Here is a 10,951-nt window from a genome sequence, read left to right as displayed (position 1 = left end):
GTCCTCTCTTCGTTCCCCTCTCCTCACTCCTGCCTCCTTCCATCTTCCTCACTCCATGAAATCAGTAACAGTGACTTTCTTGTTTACGGCTATATCCATTTAGTAGAAGCTCAGTGCCAGTAATACATAGCAAATTCTCAGTAAATAGTTGTCAGGTTGACAGATAAATTAATATTGCCTGATTTCAACAATGATTCAGCTTTCAATTCTCCTTAACTATTTCATTCTTCTTTCTTTTCAGCTTTTATGTATAAAAAGGCTCACGTTGTGATGAAATAGGTTAAGCTACCTGGATGCTGGCATCCCATGTAAGAGCAGTGATTCAATTCCTGGATGCTCTACTTCCAATTCAACACCCTACTAATGTGCCAAGCAAGATAACCAAACATTCCAACAGTACTGGGTCCCTCTCACTCACATGGCCATCCTGGGTAGAGTTCCAGGAAGAAGAACGGGAGAAAGAGGGCCGGCCAAAGAAGCGGGGAGGAAAGCTAAGGCAATGGGGACAGGAGCAGTGGAGTTAAGGATTTAAACGCAGCCGCTTTTGGCAGTGAGGGGTCTGGTTCCGGCTTTTCCCGGACCCTCAATAGCGTACCTAGTCGTTTTAGTGTCGCTGCTGCTGGGTGGAGACAACAGGTTTGTTATCTGCTTTTTTTTTTAATATTAAGAAAGGATAGATGCAGATTTTAGAAACTCAGCTTGGCTCTGTTTTAGGCTGTCTTCACTGTTTTCTTGACTACAACTATTTAATGATCAGTGTGTCCATTTGTGCGTATCTTCTGAAGCATGACACGCAATAACAAGGGCACATTGTTAGATATTATTTCAGCGTCTGAAAAAAATCCAGGTCATTTTTTCAGGTGCTTTGGTATGGTGCCGGAGTCCAGCTCCAGCCGAGTTCGGAGCTCGGGAAGGGTGCGTGGAGTCGGCGATAAAGAAAAGACACAGACACAGACACTTGGTGCGTTCTCACAACAGCCCAGAAAAAGCTGTCCTTTTTATTTACTCAAAACCCTCTCAGGCATCTACACAAGCAACTAATTGTTCTATTTTTACTTTAAGACTAGGGGGGCATGCACAGACATTCGGTCATTCTGTCTGCACTTCAGGGCTAAGCAGGTGCCCCTAAAGATAATTCTGCAAAATACTGTATTCATAGTCTTCAAAGTAAGCTATTATTCATTCTTCAACAGTAGCCATGGAGCAACAGCCAAGACTCCAAGGCCAAGGCACATGAGATTACCTGTTAATCAGTAGTACATTCCTACCACATTTCTATTTCTACAATTTACCCATCATTTAGTGGGAAAATAGGTTACAAGGGAAAAACCTAAAATCTAAAACAAAATTTAAAATGTTAAATCCCCCTACAATTACAGACCCCTACAACCCCATAAACGATAAAGCAATAATCAAAAGCATTTTTTATTAATAAAAGCATCCTTAATTCCTCTAGCTAAAATTATAAAAGCAGCTAAAGCAATTACATTTACTAGGCTCCAAAAATTGCAAAGGCAGGCTAGCCTTTGAGATAACAATAACTATGTTTATTGCCATAGCAGTTTCAGCTCTCACTCCCATCACTTGCATTGGTATTTAAGACATATATATCAAGCCCCTTCCCAGAGGGTGTGCTGTATATCTGGGCCAGATTCTGAAGCAATAATTAGCACACAATAAGGTGTCCAAAAATGGCATGGGCTTAATTGTGCTCCTGTGTGTAAGTTGTCAAAGGCCCACTCACCAAGACATTATCGGTGACGTTAACTCTCAAGCTCACATCAGTTGTAAAAACCTGCAAAACTGTCTCACAGGGGCAAACAACAATGCCTCAAAAGAATACAGAATTCTTAGTGGGGTGCTTGAGTGTCCATGCAGCCAGGGGGTAAAACAGCATCAAAGGGGTCGGAGAGACTTCCGCCGGGCCTTGCCACACAGCTGGAAACTCCCCCGGGCCTTGCCGCACAGAGGAGCTGTTCTCATCACACCCCTGCGCCGTCCACACCCCCTGTGCGGACCCCAGCAGTATGGGCCTAAATAATAAATGGATTTTTCATATAAATTATTTTTAAGAAACAGTGGTGTTAAAATATGCATAAATTTTAAAATATATGCATAGAAACACACAAAAATGTGCAGAGGTGATTGCAAATATCTTTTGACATTTCATCAGGATTTTTAAAAAAAATATTTTTTTATTGGAAAGGCAGCTATACAGAGAGGAAGAGAGACAGAAAGTAAGATCTTCCACTTGATGGTTCACTCCCCAAGTGGCTGCAACAGCTGGAATAGAGCCAATCCGAAGCCAGGAGCCTGGAGCCTCTCCTAGGTCTCTCACATGTGGGTGTAGGGTGCCAAGACTTTACACTGTCCTCGATTACCAAGACTATAGGCCATGCTCAACTGCCTTCCCAGGCTACCAACAGGGAGCTGGATGGGAAGCAGACCACTGGGATTAGAACCGGCACCAATATGGGATCCCAGTTCATGCAAGTTAAAGACGTCAGCTGCTAGCTACCACATTGGACCCTCATCAGTCTTTCTACACTGGTTCACTGATACTGAGTACTTCTGTAGAATCTGAAACTCTTGCAAGGCCTAAAGCTAGACCAGTAGCTGACATCATTGGAAAGTTGACATTAACATGTTCTTTACGGATTCTGTCATACTATAAATGACAGAGATTAAGTCAATGAAAACCTGACTGGGAAAAAAAAAGTTTTAGGTCCAGAGCAATTGTTTCCACAGGTCAAAGCTTTATGCAGAAGATTCGCCTTTATGCAGAGGATAAACCATTCCAGAGGCAGGGGGCTAGTCGGATAAAATTGTGATCCGTAGTCATGATCAAGAAAAGGACATTCATTTACCAGCTAACCAATATTTATTGATTTCTCAAAGTACCCCCACAAAATGGGAAGCAATGATTTAAGAAAATCAAGCATAAAAGAAGGAAATACATTTTCAAAAATAATGGTATCAAAATTTGCATATTGAGTATAAAAGATGTGAAGGAGGAGCTGTTTCGATAGATTTCTCAATTCTCTGGGAACCAAGAAAAAGAAATTAGAAAACTAAATATGGAAGAACTTTGCACCACTTAATTAACTACAGTTTTTACATGTGACCATTTTGAAAATTAATGACTATCAATTACAGGACACTCAAATGTGATGGAGATGCAGAAAATGTCTTCCTCAGGAGGTGAAGACAAAGCTCCACTTGACTACTTACTCCCCTTTGAAATCCTGGAGTTCAGGAATAGAGTCAGTTAGGTAGACAAACATATTACATATGCAAATATTCACATAGTTGGAGAGGCAGAACAAATTCTGAATGTATACACTTGAAAAGGTTAACTGGAAAATGAGTACTATTAAAATTAATGAATTTAAATGTAATAATATCACCCATAAGATTTTTTCAAACACATTGTCTTCAGATAACTAGTCAAATAAGACCAGTGCTGGGTTACCATATTAACACACAAGGACTTGGGATTTTCAATCATTCTGAGAAAGCTGTAGCATAAAGTAACCCAATTAGCTACCCACACTCTTTTCATTTACGTGACTTCATCATGTTATTATTCTAATCACATTCCAAATGTCCTCCTCGGGCTGTTTTCCACTGTAATGCATTTTACTCATTTTACTCAGTATCCACATTTCATAGACCTCCTGAAAATCTTCCTTATTAATGTACATATTGCATTTCTAATAATGTCTTTGGTTATATTTTTAACTCCTTAATCTACTCTAAATTATGTTTTGCTGGTCTTGAGAGAAAGCAGTAAGGTTTGAAAGCGTAAATCTGTGTAATATTTTATGAGCACTAAGGTAAAAAGGGTGAATGATTTTCAGCTGTGTTTCTTGCTGGTGAATATGCCAGAGATGAATATTTTCAAAATGAATATGAACAGTTTTAGATGAGTGCTCCTTAAATGTCACTGCATGTTAGTCATGCAAGCATCATTAAGTGGTATGAGAGGTAGACTGGCACATTTCATCCCAAGATGTAGATTCTCACAGAAGATGTTACTGTCACGGCTGCCAGGTCTGACTCTATTGGTAATGATTATTAATGCCACTGATGGCATTAAATGGATCATTGTACTCCATTTTTCTCCTTCTCCATATACAATAATACTTCCAAAATATACAGAAAGAGAAGCATTTTTCATCATGAGTCCTTGGAAGTGATAAGAATACAAGGTTAATAAAAATGCTAAAAATTTTCAAAATTAGTGGATACAACGGAAATTTTCAACTATTACAACTATCCATAAAGTCATGTGCCTATTAATAGGCAGAAAACCCACCTATGCTAACAAATCACATTATGGAAACATATATAATTAAATGCATTTAATGTCAGTAGATAATTATTGTTTTTCTTCAGTTTTAATCCTTATGTCAAGTACCAATTCCTGGTTTATGAGTATACAGCTATAGTTAATCTTGACAGAGAATCCAGTGTCTCTCAAAATATATATGTGACAAATGGGAGGTATATCACATTCTATGTTCCAGAATAGCTGAGTGATTAGTCACTCATAAGTTGTTAGCATATCAGATTACAGGAATTCTTTTTGAGAGTAATCTCCAAATAAAGCCTTCTAGGGAATTAGCTTGCTGGCCCCAGGTTGACCCCCTCTGTGCCATGGATGTCACTGTATCAGTGCAGGGAAGACATGGGTAGATTGGATCAGGGACCAAAGGAAGGTCTGAACGCCTTTCTAAGGAATAACCCTTTCTCAATACCGTGTCTCAAATATCTATTTCCTAGGACTCTGAACAATCCATCTAACTTCATTTTTTTTCATTCAAAACATGAGAAATTTCTGCCTCATGGTATTGTCAAGACTGTTTAAGGCTTTTTAATAAGATTCATTGAAGGAAAGCAATAACATTTTCTTGAAATTATAGTACTGCAATTTGAATTTAACTTTTTTTAAAATCTCCAGAGTAATTCCAGTTACTGAGTGCTTTTTGTCATTGCAGTAAATGACCACATAAGGAGGTAGAGCTAGCCAGCAAAATGTGAAAAGCTGCCATCAATATTTCAAGCCTACACACACACACACACACACAAAATCTGAATAAGGTTACAAATGGAATGATTTTAAACCTGACTGTTAGACAATGAGTTCCTAGATTAAATAGCAGTCCCCGTGCAAAAATGCAATGGCGTTTGTTGTTTTTAATGCTATGTTTTTGGAATCCAAGACTTTATATTAAAAAACTGTTATATTCCTAAAATTATATATCACAATAAAACAATTTTTCCCTGTAATGAAAGTGACTTTCATTTCCTGACAAAAATGATTTCTCTAAGGAAGTTTTTCATTTCTACCTAAATCTATCCATCAATCTCCTATGTATAATCAATGGAGAAGTCTCCCAGGGAATCTCAGATGATTAAATAAACTAACCCTACATATGACAACCTCATTAAATGAGCTTGAATTGGAAGTAGCAGGACACAAATGCATCTTAAACATCTTCAAATCAAATAAGAGTATAAAGCTCTAAAGTCTCTTTATCCAATTTAGACATTTTCACTAAATATTTTGCTTCATTCCTTGCTATCATTATTTTAATATTTCTAATAGGAATATAATTGTGCATTTAAACCTGCAACCAATTAGTGTGGTAAGGCTCCAGAAAATTAAATGACAGGCCACTAATGCTTAAAATTTCAATTACAGGGCCCGGCGCGGTGGCGCAAGTGGTTAAGGTCCTCGCCTTGCACGCCCGGGATCCCATATGGGCGCCGGTTCTAATCCCGGCAGCCCCGCTTCCCTTCCAGCTCCCTGCCTGTGGCCTGGGAAAGCAGCAGAGGACGGCCCAAAGCTTTGGGAACCTGCACCCGCGTGGGAGACCCGGAAGAGCTCCTGGCTTCGGATCGGCATAGTATCGGCCCATTGCGCTCACTTAGGGAGTGAATCATCGGACGGAAGATCTTCCTCTCTGTGTCTCCTCTCTGTATATCTGCCTTTCCAATGAAAAAATAAAAAATAAATCTTTAAAAAAAAAATTTCAATTACAAAATAATTATTAGGAAGAAGTATGTACAACCACACACAAAGATTTGTGGCTGCTTGCTTGGTGCTATGAGTGTGCAAAAGACCTACAGACACAATTGTCTATCATCCTGTCAACCCTTCTTCTGAACTCCTGGTATATGATAAGGATGATGCCTAAATGTCTTAGTTTCACTCAAATATCCTTTAGGTTCTGTCTTTCCTGCCTAACTCTACAAACTCATTCCTGCTACTAAAAGATATTGCTATCTTGCATATGCCTCACATTCTTCCCATATTTTCTGTAAATATGCACAGAATAATATATGTACTCACTGCCTTGTCTCACACACACACACACACGTTGGAGCCACCCACTGTTTTCTATCTTCACCTATTCATTCTTGATTATTCAGAACTCCTATTCCTCTCTACTTTACAAAATACTTCTTCAGGAAGTCTTCCTTATCAACTCTAAATCCCTGATTTGTATTTTGATAGTACATTGCTACTATGATACTTTTTGTCATCTGCTTCTCCTGTTTTCTCTGAAAATTGTGTGCAGTTCAACAGTAAAAGACTGCCTAGCACAGGGACTGAGGCAAAGCGAATATATAAAACTGAGCTCTAGCAGTGATTATAAGGTGGTTAAATAGCTAAGACCTGCAGATAGTAGGAGATATAAGCACAGCATAAGGCCATATCAACACGAAGAGTGTGGAATTTGAAAATAAGAACTGAGTCTCTGAATAGAGATGGGTACAGGCACAACAGTATGAGAGCTAGAAAGCCAAGAACAAGGGTTTGGGTTTAAGACAACTTCAGAAAAGGCAAAAAGAGACAAAAATAAACATGATAAGAATGCAACGGAAGAGCAGACATTGTGAGAATAGTAAGTGAAACCAGAGTCTGGGACACTGGCATTCCATATGGGTGATAGAGTTCTTGTCACACTATTTCTGATCTAGCTCTCCACTTATGGACCTGAGAAAGCAGCAGAAGATGGCCCCATTCTTTGGTCCCTCACCAATAGACATGAATGAAATTCCTGGCTCCCAGCTTCAGCCTGGCTCTGCCCCAGCCATTATGGTCACTGCAAACCAACAAGGAAAGATCCCTCTGTATCTCTCTCTCTTTCTCTCTCTCTCTCAATCTACTTTCAACCAAATAAAATACAAATTTGTCTATACTCTTTGTGAATAGTGGAAGCTTTTTACTTGCTATTTGTTGAATTTATGTAATAGTGTGTCAAGCCTGTGACTGTAAAGTGAAATGAAAGTATGCTTTTCTTTAAAAACAAAACAACAACAAAAACTTAAGACAGAAATAAGTAAGGATGATGGTAGATGGGAATGTAGGTGGAAAGCTATGATCCTAAGTCTTTATTGTGAAGCATAAGACATTTGTTCATTTTATAAGACTAAAATAATTTTGAAGAAACTAAAAATTAAAAACTTAAGTAAATAAAATGAATTATTTTCCTTTTAGAAACAGAATACATTAGAGACCTAATGTTACTCTTTGCTTTGCCGTTTAGACTTTCTAAAATGGAGTTTCTTAATATTAAATCTAAAAATATCAAATTTTTAATTCCCATTAAATAAAAATTCCAGGAGTGGGATGGCTGGGTCATGTGGTAGATCCAATTACTGATTTCTGAGAAATCTCCATACTGTCCCTCATAATGGTGATACTAATTCACATCCCCACCAACTGTGAATTGGGGTACATTTCCCCCTACATTCTTGCCAGCATTTACTGCCATTGAATTTTTGGATAATAGCTGCAATAACAGGTGAGAAGAAACTTCATGGTGGTTTTTGTTTGCATTTCCCTGATGGTTAGTGAACCTGATCACCTTCCATATAACTCATGGCCATCTGTGTCACATCATTTAAAATCACTGTTCACGTCTTTTGTCTATTTCTTAACTGGATTATTTATCTTGTTAACTTTTTTGAGCTCCATGTAGATCTTAGATAGTAATCTCTATTAGTTGCAGAGTTTGCAAATATATTCTCCCATTTTGCCAGCAGCCACTACACTTTGTTGAGGGATTCCTTTGCAATGTACAAATTTCTTAGCCCGATGTAATCCCATTTATTTATTTGGCTTTGATTGCCTGTGCTGGGGCAACCTTTTCAAAGTCTTTGCCTACACCTATTTTTTGCAGTTTTCCTCCAGCAACTTGATGATATCAGTTAGATCCTGAATACAAGTTGATTTTTTTTAAAAAAGATTTATTTTTATTTGAAAGGCAGAATCACAGATAGAAAGAAAAAGCTCTTCCTTCTTGCTGGTTCACTCCCTAAATGGCGTAAATAGTTGGAAATGAGAGAATTCAAAGCAAGAAGACTGGAATCTCTTCTGAGTTCTCCCACTTAGGTTCAGAAACCCCATCCTTTGTTACTTTCAGAGTCCGTAAGCAGGCAGCTGGATCAGAAGTGCAGGAGCTGGGACATGAACCAATCAGGGCCCATATGAAACACTGGTGCTGCAGGCAGAGGATTAGCTTATTAAGCCACCATGCCAATCCTAACTGGTGATTTCTGTATACAGGTTTTATGCATCAGTACCTGAAGATCTAAACCTACCAGCACTACTTGCTTAAGAAAATGTTGTTTCTCGGGCCCGGCGCGGTGGTGGCGCAAGTGGTTAAGTCCTCACCTTGCACACCCCCGGGATCCCATATGGGCGCCGGTTCTAATCCCGGCAGCCCCGCTCCCCTTCCAGCTCCCTGCCTGTGGCACGGGAAAGCAGTGGAGGACGGCCCAAAGCTTTGGGACTCTGCACCCGCGTGGGAGACCTGGAAGAGGCTCCTGGCTTCGGATTGGCATAGTATCGGCCATTGGGCTCACTTGGGGAGTGAATCATCGGACGGAAGATCTTCCTCTCTGTGTCTCCTCTCTGTATATCCACCTTTCCAGTAAAAAAAATAATAAAAATAAATCTTTAAAAAAAAAAGAAAATGTTGTTTCTCACTAGATTAATGTCATTTTATTTTTCAAAATATAGCTGATTTTAGATGTGTGAGTTAATTTCTAGGGTTTCTATTTTGTTCCATCGATGTGGATGCCTATTTTTGTGCCAGTACCATGCTGTTCTGATTACAAATGTTGTATAGTACATCTTGAAGTCTGATATTGTGAAGCTTGCAGATTTGGTTTTGTTGTTTCAGATTTAGCTAATCATGGTCTCTTGTGCTTCCAGATGAATTTTATCATTCTTTTCTAGGTATGAGAATGTCATAGGTATTTGCACTGGGATTATATTGAATCTGTAAATTTTTTTGGTACTATGATATGTACATCATATTTTTTGTTTTGTTTTGTACATCATATTAATACCACCAATCAACAAATATGTATGAATTCTTCATTTTCTGATGCCATTTCCATATCATTTTGAGTCTTTGCAGTTTTTATTTCAGTGATTCCACATCCTTCATTAAATTTATTCCAAGCAGCTATGCTTTTTTCAAGCATGCAATTGTGTATGTATACAAAGACTATTGACCTTATGCATTGTTTTATACCCTGCAACTTTACAAAACTCTTATGAGTTCCAATAGTCTCTTAGTAGAGTTCTTTGATTCTCTGATATAGATTCATGTGACCTGCAAACAGGAATAATTTGACTTCCTCCCTTTCCATTTGAATCTATTTAATTTCTTTTTCTTGCCTAATGACTGTGGGTAAAACTTCCAGGACTATATGAAAAAAGAAATCGTGACAGGGACATCCTTATCTGCTTCTGGGTTGTTTCCCCATTAAATGTCAGGCTATCTATGGGTTTTTCACAAATTGCTCTGATGTCCTGAGGAATGTTCCCTCTATACCCAATTTACTTCATTTATTTTATTATTATTAAAGAGGTACATCTTTTATCAAATGCTTTCTCATGCTCTATTGAGATAATCATTAATGTAATGCAACATATTTATTATTTGAGATATGTTGAACATCCTGCAAAGGATAAATCCCACTTGGTCCAGTGAATGCTGTGTTGTTGGATTTGATTAGCTAGAATTTTGTGAGGATTTTTTAATAGATTTTATTTATTTTTATTTGAAAGTCAAATTTACAGGAAGAAGAAGAGACAGAAAGAAATATCTTTCATCCACTGGCTCATTCCTCAAGAGGCCACAATGGCAAGAGCTGTGCCAATCCCAAGCCAGGAGCCAGGAGCTTCTTCCATATCTCCCACATGGGCCATCCTCTACTGCTTTCCCGGGCCACAGGCAGGAAGCTGGAAGAGAGGTGGAGCAGCAAGGATACAAAACATTGCCCAGGGCCCGGCTCGGTGGCGCAAGTGGTTAAGTCCTCGCCTTGAACGCCCGGGATCCCATATGGGCGCCAGTTCTAATCCCAGCAGCCCCGCTTCCCTTCCAGCTCCCTGCCTGTGGCCCAGGAAAGCAGTGGAGGACAGCCCAAAGCTTTGGGACTCTGCACCTGTGTGGGAGACCCAGAAGAGGCTCCTGGCTTCGGATCGGCATAGCATCGGCCGTTGCGCTCACTTGGGGAGTGAATCATCGGATGGAAGATCTTCCTCTCTGTATCTCCTCTCTGTATATCCGCCTTTCCAATAAAAAATAATAAAAATAAATCTTTAAAAAAAAAAAACATTGCCCATATGGGATCCTGATGCATATAAGGCAGGAACTTTAGCCACTAGGCTACTGTGCTGAGCTCTTATGAGGATTTTTATAAGTTCATCAGTATGACTGGTTTATAGTTCTTTTTTGTTGCAGTATTTTTTGTTTGTTTCTAGAATTAAAGCACTGTTGACATTATAGAAGGATTTTGTTATTCTCTCCTTTTCAAATATTTTTAATAGTTTAAGAAGAACTGGAGTTAGTTTTGAAAAGTTTTGTAGAATCCAGAATTGAAGCTCTCCAGTCTTGGGATTTACTTTGTTAGTAAGGGTCTT

The sequence above is a fragment of the Ochotona curzoniae genome, unplaced genomic scaffold, assembly GCF_017591425.1.
Source record: "Ochotona curzoniae isolate NIBS_2020 unplaced genomic scaffold, NIBS_Ocur_1.0 contig_3819, whole genome shotgun sequence".
NCBI lineage: Eukaryota > Metazoa > Chordata > Mammalia > Lagomorpha > Ochotonidae > Ochotona > Ochotona curzoniae.
This window is presented reverse-complemented; position numbering follows the sequence as displayed.